The following is a 14,463-nucleotide window of genomic DNA, read 5'->3' as shown; positions in this document are numbered from 1 at the left end:
TCTGAATATTGTCTGATTCAACTCAGTTATAAAACTCAGAACATATCTTGAATTTAATTTCTGCAGCTTATAAACATTAAAGAAATTGAGAATAAAATATTTATAAATCTTGATAATTCTAATTTGCTCAATATAAAGAATGTACTCAATGATTTGATTGATTATAGAGTAATTACTTGCTATATTATAGCAATGAGTATTTCAACAAAGATATTGTAAGTTGAATCCAGTATTTTCAATTTAATAGAAGATGATAAATATTATTGAATTCTCTCTGTTTTCATTAAATTTAGCCATCATCACCACATATTTGCTTGGTTTCAGACTGATATGAAAGATATAATATAAAATATTCACAAGAGTATATACTTCTATCACAAGCACTTGTTCATCTGATTCATCACATCAAATAATTAACTTTTTATTAAGCTCAAATACTTTGTAACTGAGTCATTTCATCAAAATATGAAGTCAAAAAGTCTCATATAGCATCAATATAAATATTTTTTTCTGATTTTCAGAACTTGAGATATTTACTTCAGAGAAGAAGAAAAGTATCAGCTGAGAATCTCTGATAAAGTCTTCTGCAGCTTTATACTGAGTGAAGTAATATAAATTTAGTTATTTAATAAAAAGAGTTATATATTTGACTTGTATCAGAGTCAGAGAAACCTTGCTGACTATAACAGATTTATAATAATATATATAGCTAAGTCAAGAAATAAACAGAGTCAGTTGTCTATATTTATCTATATTTATAAAAATTCAGTTATCTAATAGTTTCAAAACTAGTCTCTGATATAGATACTTAGTTAAATTGTGGTATTTTTTCAGTTGTCAAATGATAAATCAGCATTTCACAACATGATACTGTGTTATAGAGATGTCATTCTCAATTTTCAACTCAATCACTGATAAAAGATGATTTATCAGTATTCAGTGAATTGAATATATCTTTAGAAATTTGAAAATATGAAAATCAATCTGTATATCTGTAAGTGATATTCTTCATATCAAAAAGTTGAGTGCTTCAGCAGTCATACAGAATATAGCAGATGATTTATATATATTCACTTCAAAAAAATTGAATTTATAATCAACACTGTACTTTGCTAGATAACTGCTGTTATTTTATAAAAGAGTTGAAAATAATGACAAAATAAATCTCATGAAATTCTTTATATCACTCATGTTATTTATATAGAGAGTGATATTCAATATAATATAATATTCTGCTTTTAGATCAAAGCAGATGTAAGTTATAACTGTCTCTCTATTTTATAATATATAAACTTTATTGAACACAGCAGTTTCAAATAATTCTAATAGATTATATAAGTAATTATATTCTAATTTACTTCAATCTTCAGCAACTTATAATTAAATGACATTTGAGTTATTATATATAGATAAACTCTGATAGAAAGTAAGAACAATTTATTGCAATGACTATTACTGTTGAAAAACTTTATTATATTTTATTAACTATTTCTATATAAATCTGTGATCAGATCTATCATCTTATATATTATTATAATAGACTTATATATTGAAAGTGTCAGATATGATGCTGATTTCAGTACATCACTGATCAAGAAGAGCTGATGAAACAATTAAAATAATTGATTTTGAATATACTAACTCTTGTATTTCATTGTTCAGCTGTAAATATATTGATTAATATTGCTCTTTATACAACAGATTATAAGAGTCTTCAGAGACTAGATTAACTTATATTGAGTATATATACAATAATTATTTATATTTTATCAAAACTCATCAGATCTGTGATTATACACTTTCAAAAATTATATATTATATTTACAGTTACTGACTGTCAAAATTTAAGTTTTACATTATACTATATATCAGATATCTTTAATACATCTGAGTTTATTATTTTCAGTATTTTACATACTTCTTTATAATTTAAGAGTTGTATGTTGAAATTGTTCAGAAACATTTGTATTTTATAGAATTTATTTACTGACTTCTGTATTAAATGAATAATCTCATCTAATCAGTCACTTAATATTTATTGATCTCAGTTGATAAACTCAGTCTGTAGATAATTTATATTTATAAATATAGAGAAATTGCTGTTGTCTCTCTCTGATTCTATCTCTGTTGTATCTGTTGTCTTCTATAAAATATAAATAATTTTGTGAATATTGATTTATTGTTAATAAGATTCTCTGAGATCAATAATATTGAACAAGTGTGTAAGTTCTAATTATCAGACTGATATCAAAAGTTCATTCTTTTATCTTTTATTTATAATATCAATATCTTCTTATATAGCAGTGAGAGTTTCTTGTATCAGATCTTCAGTATTTGAAATTATATTTGATTCATTTATTATAATGAATGAGTGAATACTGATTGATAAAGTATTTGAATTGCTAAGAAAGACTTTCACAGCATCATCATCTATATCTACAGACTTGAAACATAAAGAAAGATTTGAATAAAATTTTAATTCTGAGAGATTTTTTCTTGTATATTCTGTCAAACAACTTGATATATATTTCTTGATTAATTATTTGAGAAGAATAAACATTTGTCTGTGGCATTTTTATTCTTGAATGTTTTTTTAATAATACACACTGTCTTATACTTGACAGTTTCAGAATACTGTTTTAACAATGAAACAATAATAAAAGTCAGTTATCTTATATATTTTGAAACTCAGTTTTTCTGTAGAGAAATGTACTCATTCATCACACTCTTCTTTGAGCAAATGAATCTTAATATTTGTAAAAATTGAATCTTTCACATATGCTTTCAATTCTTTGATATATTCTAAACTTAGATAATAAATGTAGAATTTGAAATAGTATGAGCAGATCAAAAGACTCTGAAGTCAAGTTATAAGTTTGAATTTATTGATAATTCAGAATTTTTTCAGTATATCTGCTTTTGTAGTGATTTTTGCTATATTGATTAATTCTGCTGTTGATTGTAATGAAACTGTAATGATATATTAGTATAGAGAAATAATTGAGAGAGACTTCAACATACTTTGTTCTTTGAACTGATCAACATTCATGTTAAATTCAGAAGATATATAAAAAGAGATATGTGAATAATATAAAAAGATAGTTGGAGAAGTCTTCATAATATCAGTTATAATGAATAAACTGACTATATTATATATTAGCTATCAGCAACATATATGAAATAGATTTAAATGCTATTTCAATTAATATTCAGTTTCAACACAAGATCTATATTGTTTAAACTTATAATATTGCACTTATTCATTAGAGATAAGAGTGGAGATAGAGATGAAGATACTGTATTTGCTGTCAACAGATTCATTAGCAGATAATTCAAAGATATTATATAAAATATAAAATATAAGTAAGTTAAACAAGCTCACAATCCAGTTAACTTTTAAATCACAGTTCAAGAACATCAAATACTCATGTTTTTCATATATTTTTCATCATTTAAATTATACTAATCAGCTGTAGAATGTCTTGTGAAGAAAAATATCAACTTATTTAATAATATAATAGTGAGATTGATGTGCTGCACAAAAAGAGATAGATGATGTAATTTCTCTAAGATAAGAAAAATAAGAGATAAGAAGAAGAGTAGTTTTATAGAAATTGAATAAATGAGTCAGTACAGTAAGTAATTAAACAGATAGAATATAATAAATAAAACTGAAGATTGTCTCAAAATATCTATACAATTCAACTGATGAAATAAATAGATATTAAATAGAATAGATATAAAATAGATATATACTATTTAAAATTAACAAGTTGTTTATAAAGAGTTCTATTCAGAACAGTGTTATATTCTAAACATATTTAAAATAGTATTATATTCTAAATATATTCAAGACAGTGTTATATTCTAAACACATCTAAGTTTCAATGAAATCACCTCAGAAATCAATCAATGAAAAACATAATATAATAACTATTATTATATATCTTCAAAGAAGAAAACAATCAGACTTATAAGAAAAAATATATACTTGTAGAATATATATTGATTATATTAATTAATCAAGCTATAATTCAGTATACAGAACTTCAAATATGATGATCTCATCAACAAATATATCAGAGAAATTATGAAAATTTTAAAAAAAGTATTTCAAATGTATAATATACTTACTGATCAGCTTTCAAATTTGAATAGATATTTTATAATAGTTAAAAGAAGTTATTCTGAAATTGAAGACTGCTGAGAGCTTCTGAAGACTCTCACAGTAATATATATATTATTTATATACTGCTCAATATTTTACTGCTGACTTCTGTATCTTACATTTTTATAATAGTTTAATATAACTGTTGTTATTGATATTTGAAAGTATATATAATCAAACTTCTGATTAAATATCAGATCATTGAGAAATCTGATACAGAAATAGATAATATAAGTAAAATCAGATATAAAATCTATATTATATATGTTTAAAACTGCTCTATTCAAAATCATACTCTGATTTTTGTAAACTGTAATGATATATATAAATATAATAGAAAATTGCTTTTAAGTATAATAATTTCTATTCAGATTGAATTTCATCTGTGAATAGAATATAAAAACAACAGATTGATTGTCAATAAGATCAACAATGACTTCTGAGTTAATATATTCATCAAATTTAATCAGTATTGTATGTGAAGGTATGAGTATGAGATTACAGAAATCAACTCAAATAATATCATACATAGTATTAAATAACTCATTAATAAAATCTTTGTCAGTTTATAAATTGTATATAAGTATTATCTGACAGTTAATACTTAAGTAAATAATATTAAATAGATTCTGTATCTCATCTACTGTGGCTGTCTTTACTGATTTATATTTCAGATAATTGATGAATATTATTTTAACTGATCAATTGCATACTCTAAGTCTTGATATATTATATAAATAAACATTCTCATTCTTTGAATATATGTGAATAGCATTCTCAAACAGAATAATCTTATTGAAATGAAGATTGTATTTTACTCTGAAGAGAAATAATTATTAATTATTCTATATTAGAGTGTTAATTTACAGATTGCTCAGTGTCTGTCTAAACTGAATTGATTGATTATCATCTCTATACTGATATATAATCTACTGAAGAATGAGAGTGATGAATAAGAAATAATATATATCAATAGCACTATCAATCTGTAAGTAAGAGAAAATTAAGTATAAAAAAAAGTCTCTGACAGAGAGAAGCTGATAGAAATCACTGATCAATAGAATACTTTGTTTATCAAAAAATATATCATCACACTGTAAATATAGCTCTTTAAGTTGATAATCAATCTGACTAATCATTATAAAATCAAGTATTGATTTTTTATCAATGATAATATATTTTATATAATGCAGTGTTTTCTGAAGAAATAACAGTATTTCAGATAACAATAATTAATATACAGTCTGAACAGATAGATGTAATAGACTATAAAGTATAATATTTTGAATATTAAAAGCTGCTATATCTATTGAGATAGATTGAACTATTGAAAATATTCTTTTCTGCTGATATATTATATAGTCAAGATGCTCACTAATAGTATCAATAATATATAATTTGTCAGTTTCTTCTTAATCATCAATATTGAGAAGCAGAGATGATCAAAATATATCAGTAAATTCTTATCTAAAATAACTGATGATCAAATCAAATAACTAACACTGCTCATTGATAAGAATATTCAGATTTATTATAATTGATACTGAAAATGATGAATAATCATATATCTTGACAGTCTTTCATCAATTATTCAATAATAGATCTTCAATAGAGTGGTAATGACTGTGTCAGTTATAATAAATATTCATATCATACATACTAAGATCACTGAATTTATTTTTGATATTTTTGTAATCTGAAAGATCAGCTGCTAATATTTTTCAATTATTCTGAACTATATTTTTCTATTACTCATCTGACTTAAACTCATCTATAATAACTTTGTTCTCCACAAAATCAAGAGTATTGAATTCATATATATTTCAATATTTGCACAGACAATGATTGTAGACTTTCACTTAGTTATTAAACTCATCAAATATATTCAGATAAATATTGCAATCACACTATAAATAATATATAATCATCTTCATTCTGTAAAAGTCAGAGTATTTACTATTACTATAATCAGATAAATACTGAGATTAGAATAATATCAATCACAGTGAAGCTCAGAGTTGTTGTCTATAAATCTTGAAATTATAACTCTGTATAAACTGAAGAAGTATGATATTATCTAGAACTGATGAATAATTTCTATATTTATTAAATATAGACTTCTGCTGTATAAAATCAGAGTTAATAATCTTAAAGTTTTTATACTGAAGAAAATATTTATGACAATACATTGAGATGATAATACAACTGCATTCTATCAAAAATAAATTAAATAGATAATAATATATTTCTTGAGCAGATCAATCTCTTTCATCAATAAATCTATTCAGTAGTTTAATAATCACTGACTGTATAGCTGATAAGATATAGAAATGAGAAATTGTATTACATACAGCTCTTACAATATCATTATATAATATAAATTTCACTTTATTCTTTGTGCAGTATTTTACTGTATATTTCAGTACATCTTTTAAGAAAATGAAAGATGAGAGATTCTCATTTACAAATTAGTTAAGAGTAATTGTTGAAGAGAATGCTTATAACAGCTGATCTATTCATTTAGCAGCAAATATTCATTAAGATTTATATTATAAAAAATCATCTAAATCATTGTAACATGCAATAGTGAGTGTGTTATACAAAAGATGTAAATAGTAAAATCTGCAGTGAATCTTATAAGTCTGTTTATCTCTATAAAGATAGTATATATTAGAATATTATATATATCTTTCAAAATAATTGATCAGAGCTATGCAATAGTCTCTGAAGTTTGTCTATAAAAGTGTTAGTATTAATTCAATAGTATTGATTTGAGAGACTCTGTGAAAGGCTTCATCAGAAATATATATATTCATATCTATTAATAAAATAATAAAGAAAATGAATATTTTTGATCTGAAAGATGAGTTGAATCAGAATTAACTGCAGTGATTTTAAAATCTCAGAAAGTTGCAATAATTTAATAGATGATAATTAATAACACATCAGCAACAGAAGCATTATATAATCAGATGAAATTATAAATATAATCACTGTCTTTATTCTGTCACTCAAATCAAAATCAGTGATCAATTATATTGAACTTTGATATTAGTATTTACTGAGTAAAAAAATGAAAATGATGAGTTAAATAATAAATAATAATATAGAAATTATTCTGAATATTGCTGTGTGTAATTATCACTCACTGTCTGTCATCAGTAGTCTGATAATACTTATGAAATTTAAATAAATAAGTTTGTAGATTATACTACTGATGATCTGCAGCACTAAAAATGAGAAATAGATTATTTATTGAAAGTCAGTATACAATACTCTCAAGTTCATATCACCACTTATTTCAATATAATCACATATCTTTAATTGATGACTCAGATCTTACTATCTATTGAAAAAAGAATAAATAATTGATATCAAATATTGTCTTCTGAATATTATCAATAGTCAGATTGCAACTGTCTCTATCTTTGATAATATATCACTTTACAGTGTGAAATGCTTGCTCATGCAGTATCTGATTGAATACTATATAGTGAAATTATAAATATCTAGTAAAACATTTATCTGAATATTATATCAGATAATAAGCTCACTGAGTGAGTGTTACTGAACACTCATATTTATTTATAAAATCAGCTTTTGTCTATAGAAATAGAGTGAGAAATATCATTGAATATATTTACTCTCATGAATTAAAATTGATAAGTAGTATATGATGAACAGAGGGTATGATCAAATAATTATCAGTGATTGTATTAATATAACTTGCAAGCAGTGTGTATTCATCAGTGTCTACTAGAAGATTTGAAATAAAAAATATAGTATTAAAAATATTATTATTATATTGTTCTGATTGAGTGAGTGATTCTGATTGTAAATCTATAACTGATTTATAATCAGATGATTCAGTATTCTCATATGTGAAAGAGAGTTGATTACTTATATCTGCATTATAGAAAAGAGATGTCACTATATTCTCATCAATTTCAATATAGCAATAGTCAGAGTAGTGGATGAAAAAATAGTGAAATTATATCAGTATATTATATCTTCTCATCTGCAGATCAGTGATATATTAAATATTTATTTCAGAAATCTAATTATATTTATATGATTTGAGTATCAGTATATCAAATAACTGAGAAAATCTTGAAAGTTTATTAATTATAGTTATTATATTTTGTATAAAATATATTATATATTCTGAATATCAGTACTGAAGTTTATAAACTCATCTTATCTATATATATAAACTATATCATACAATCAGCATCTTCTCTGCCACTGTTAACTTAGATAGATATTATAAAACTCTGTCAGAGTTTATATTATTATCATTACTGTATAGATCTGATGCATCTAATTCAGTATAATCATCTTATTACCACTGTTTCAGTTGATATTGATCTTGCACACATCTATCATATATCTTGATTAATATAAGTTTCATTTGAAACCAGGTTTTCTTGCACACTGTGCAGATTTCCATCTTCTCATTCTTGAATACTCTGTGAAAATTACAAATATACTGTCAGTCATTATATAATATGACTGAATTTAGTTAACACAGCTCATTTTACTGCTTATTCAACTCAATATTATTATTATATATAAACTCAGATAAAAATATTGAATTCTTCAACTGTAGAAAAAAGATTAACTGAGTATTATTCTATAAATTTAATAATGATGTGTATAAAAATTAATAGAAAGAGACTGCTACTGAGAAATATTCATCTAATATATATTCACTTTCAGAATCACTCAATCAAGAGAATGATAATATATAGACAGATTTGATGTGTATATTGTCTAATATATAAAAATTATATATCTGCAAAGAAGATTCTGAGTGATAGTAATACAAGAAATATGAAGATAATTGAAGAGATGAAGATAATACAGAGTAATAATTCTGCTGATTGAATATATACTGTGAAAGAATAATATTAAAATTTAAAAAACTCTGATATAGATATATCAGTTAGATTGTGAAAATCTTCTTCAGTAAAAAGATAAAAAAGAAATTACTGACTATTGACACATTTGATAATGAGAATAATATTATAGATATGAAAATAGTTGAGTATTCAGCAGCAGTGATTTTAAAAATCATCAGTAATATCATTGATAATTATTTATAAAGCATTTATACTATTATATGAGGAATAAATATCATCAATTTCTGTGACTTTAATTGAAGAGAACTCTTTGAAGCAGTTGATAATCATTTTTTTGATGATGATTTTGAAGATTAATTTAAATTGATATATTGATAATAGAGAGAATAAATGAAGTATATTTTTAATGAACTATTATTATTTGTAATGATGAGTAGAGGAAGAGATTTTTTGCAGTGAGAACACTTACTTTGTTTACAATAATTTAAATAGATAGAGTAGAAATCAGTGAAATCAGCATTCTTCATGAAGTATACATAAGGAAATGATTGATAACAATAAGAACACTCTATATTTAAATGTAACAATTATAAATAATAATGCAAAGTTGAGATAGAGAAGTTGAATTGAGAAGAAGAATGAAATAATGAAACAACATTCAGAGATAAAATCAAGACATTATATTCAATTGTGAATTAGTATTAGATATTCAATTCAATAATAAATCAGTATTTGAAAAAGTTAAATCTTTACTGCAGATTTAAAAGTGGGAATTTTGAGTATTTTAATTAATCAGAGAATCAGAAATCTGTTCTGTATTAATAATATCAACAACATTTAAGCTATCATTTTATAATGCTGTATATTCAATCATTTCAGCCATACAATGAAGCAACTTTTGACACCCTCAGAACTTTGTAAGATTCTTATAGACTTTGCTTCACTCTGTCTAATAATTATCTTATTTTTATCTCTGACTTCACTGACCTCTGTATAATATCTCTGAAAAAAGTAGAAGAAGAGAAGAGTAGAGAGAAAGCAGAGAAAATAATAATCAGATTCATCACAGAATTCTGAGCAGCAGAGCTCTGAGAAATTGTCTATATAAAAAAGATAATTTGATTATCAATTAGATTAGTAAGCTGCTGAGTCATCTTCTACTGCAGCTGCTGATTCTCATAATCTCATTTATCAATGAATTGAATTATCTTCTATTATACATTTTTCAGTTGATCAGTAATAATAAACATTACTTACTGAATCTGAATTTTCTGAAACTCTACAGCTATCTCAAAAGTCTGAATAATCTGAAGAGTATATTTCTGATAATTCTTTTGTATAAAGAGAGAATCTGACTATAAAAAATAATCAGAGAACTGCCTCTGCAGAAGTATAGAGTTCTGAAAAATTATTATACAAAGCTGCTTCAGCAGCTACAGAAATCTTTGAGCTGTTAGATTTTATTTATTCTCTGACAAATCTTACACTGTTTTTTTTATTTCTTTTATCTCTGCTATTTCTCTTTCTCTTCTCTATATTTATCTTTATTTCTGATTCAATCTTTCATACAAATTAAATCTATCTAGTCAGATATTCATTCATGATCAGATAACAGTCTTCAGCTGCTTTAAAAGAGTGATGATGATTTGAGAAAGAAAGTAGTTGTTCTGAATCTGTGGCTCAAACTCTGTCATTATTTATATAAACTCTCAGAGAATATTAATGAGATAGCAGTTGATCAGAGTATTATTATTTCATTAATCAACTCAGCAAATCTGATTTTCTGATATTTTATTCAACTCAGTATATCTGAACCTCTGACTCTGATCAAGATGAATTTTCTTATTTAATAGAAGCTCAGCTGCTGTATATATACAATTGATTCACTGAAGCTGAGTATCATATAAAAAAGATTTGAAGAGATTCTGTTTATAAAGAAGATGAATATTATATCAGAGAAAATATCTTTAAAAGTCTGAGAAACTTTTCTGTATGATATTTCAGCAGTAAAATAGATAGAATATCAGATGAGATATTGTATAGAGTAGACTGATCATATAACTATACATGAAACTGAAACCAAATTTTTCCTCAGTTTCATTATTAGATATCTTAGTTCTGATCTCATATAGTATTTAGCAAATTAGTTACTTTACACTGTTTATATTATAAATCTAGTCTCAGATTATATTTTACTAATAAATTAGTAATTCTGATTTCATTTGATCTCATTTTACAAAATGAAACCAAATGAAACCATGATTTACTCTATATAGATTGGCAGTGATAGATAGATTGGCAGTGATAGATAGATTGGCAGCAGTAGATAGATTAACAGTGGTAGATAGATTGACAGTGATAGATTAGCAGTGATAGATAGATTGACAGTGGTAGATTAGCAGTGATAGATAGATTGACAGTGATAGATAGATTGACAGTAATAGATTAGCAGTGATAGATTAGCAGCAATAGATTGGCAGTGATAGATTAGCAGTGATAGATAGATTAGCAGTGGTAATAGATTAGCAGTAGTAGATAGATTGGCAGCGGCAGATAGATTAGCAGCAGCACTAAGCAAGATAGAGGTAATATCTCCACCAATTATATCATCAGATTGATGTATTATATAATCATCAGAATGGAATCAAACTTGAGTTAAAATTATAATCAGTCTCAGATCATGTTCTTGTTTTTGATAGTCAGTCATTTTATATGAAATATCAAGATTTTTTAGTTCTATTTCACTCATATTTTGATAATTCTAGTCACTTTACACTTTCATTCTGATTCTGATTTCATTAAAATTATACTAAGAAATAAACTGAGATTAAATCAAATTAAATTAAATGTGTAATTCATGGTTCCAGTGATCAGTCTAGTATAGAGTAGAGGATTTTTATATCTCATTACAGCAGTATACTTCAGTCATCTCAGCTGATTGATTTTATCATTATCTATAATAAGAATTATAGATCAGTATAAAGTGGATTTTTTATTTGAAAGCTGAAAAATAAAAAAATCAGACAGCTGTGCTGTATGAGATATCTCTCTCTGCAGAAGTATATTATGATTTATAAAAAAGTTCAACTCTGTACAAAAATGATTTATTATAGATATTTAATTATTTTTATATCAGTCAGTTTAGCAGAACTTTATCAGATGAATCATTATCTTTTTATTATATTTATTCTACAGAGTATTAATTTTTCAATTCACATACTGTGTCTACTTTTGTACAGACTTTTTGATTTTATGTATATAAAGTAGACTGACTGTATAATTATATATAGAACTGAGATTAAATTTTTCCTCAGTTTCATTATTAGATATCTTAGTTCTGATTTCATATAGTGTTTAGTAAATTAGTTACTTTACATTGTTTATATTATAAATCTAGTCTCAGATCATGTTTTATTAATAAATTAGTGATTTCAGTCTCATTTAATCCCATTTTATAAAATGGAATCAAATGAAATTATGATTTACTCTATATAGATTGACAGTGATAGATTAGCAGTAATAGATTAGCAGTGGTAGATAGATTGACAGTAGTAGATAGATTGACAGTAATAGATAGATTGACAGCAATAGATTAGCAGTGATAGATAAATTAGCAGCAATAGATTAACAGTGATAGATTAGCAGCAATAGATTAGCAGCAATAGATTAGCAGTGATAGATTAGCAGTAATAGATAAATTGACAGTGATAGATAGATTAGCAGTGATAGATAGATTGATAGTGATAGATAGATTGACAGTAGTAGATAGATTGACAGCAATAGATTAGCAGTAATAGATAGATTAGCAGTAATAGATTAGCAGTGATAGATTAGCAGTGATAGATTAACAGTGGTAGATAGATTGACAGCAATAGATAGATTGACAGCAGTAGATAAATTGACAGCAGTAATAGATTAACAGTGATAGATAGATTAGTAGCAGTATAGATTAGCAGTGGTAGATAGATTGACAGTAATAGATAGAGAATCTAATAGTAAATCATCAGAGTATTGAGCACTAAATAAGATAGAGATAATATCTTCATCAATTATATCATCAGATTGATGTATTATATAATCATTAGAATGGGATTAAATTTAAGTTAAAATTATAATCAGTTTCAGATCATGTTCTTATTTTTGATAGTCAGTCACTTTATATAAAATATCAAGATTTTTTAGTTTCATTTCACTTATATTTTGATAATTCTAGTCATTTTACAGTTCCATTCTGATTCTGATTCCACTAAAATAATGCCAAGAAATGGACTGAAATCAAATCAAATTAAATCAAATGTGAAATTTATAATTTCATCAGTCAGTTTAGTATGAAGAACTATACTGATCAGCTGCTTATATAAATAATCAGAGAAGTTGATTTCTCTACTCTTCTGAAATCTGTACAGATTCATTACAGCTGCTATATATAGCTTGACTGTATTTTTATTCACAGTCTGCAGTACAGTGTTGTCATCTCTATCTGTATAAACTCTCTTACTTTTATAAACAGAGCTCTGCAGTGAATAATAAAGTATTTTTTTCTTCAGAAATTAGATTAGCTTTCTCTCTGTCACTATCTTTTTATCTTCAAAATCAGTCTTCTTACAGAAGTTCTGTACAAAAAAATAGAAGTTAGAATAAGAATAATCAATCTGAATGCAGAGAAGCAGTGCCATTCATTCATTATTCTCTCTGTCTGAAAAGATACTGCTTATTGATATTTTTTGATCAATTCTGCAGAGTCAGAGTTAGAGTCTTTTCTTTATATAAAAAGAGATCTTTGCTGATCTGAAGCTGCTATTTCATTTCTGTAAAGTTAACTAGAGAGATTATAATGAAGAATACAGAGCAGAGATATTTAAAAATCTATTTTTGAATGATGATATCTGCTTGTACAGTATAAATCAAGTGGGGTTGAATATATATACAGTATAATTAACACTAAAAAAGTTATTGTAGAGCTTGGCTAATATATATAGTAATATGAGTTATAATGCCACTCAGAACCTTCTCTGTATAATCACTAGTTATATATAGACTGATTATATGATTATATATGAAACTGAAATCAGATTTTTCTTTGATTTCATTATTAAATATCTTAGTTCTGATCTTATATAGTGTTTAGTAAATTAATCATTTTACACTATTTATATTATAAATCTAGTCTCAGATTATATTCTACTAATAAATTAGTGATTCTAGTTTTATTTGATTTCATTTTTATAAAATGAAATTAAATAAAATTATAATTTATTCTATATAAATTGACAGTAGTGATAGATTAGCAGTGATAGATAGATTGATAGTAATAGATTAACAGTGATAGATTAACAGTGATAGATTAGCAGTGATAGATTAGCAGTGATAGATTAGCAGCAATAGATTAGTAGTAATAGATTAGTAGTAATAGATTAGCAGTAATAGATTAGC

Source organism: Histoplasma capsulatum (assembly GCF_000150115.1).
Source record: "Histoplasma capsulatum G186AR genomic scaffold supercont2.4, whole genome shotgun sequence".
Lineage (NCBI taxonomy): Eukaryota > Fungi > Ascomycota > Eurotiomycetes > Onygenales > Ajellomycetaceae > Histoplasma > Histoplasma capsulatum.
The sequence above is the reverse complement of the archived record's forward strand: the minus strand, read 5'-3'. Positions refer to the sequence as shown.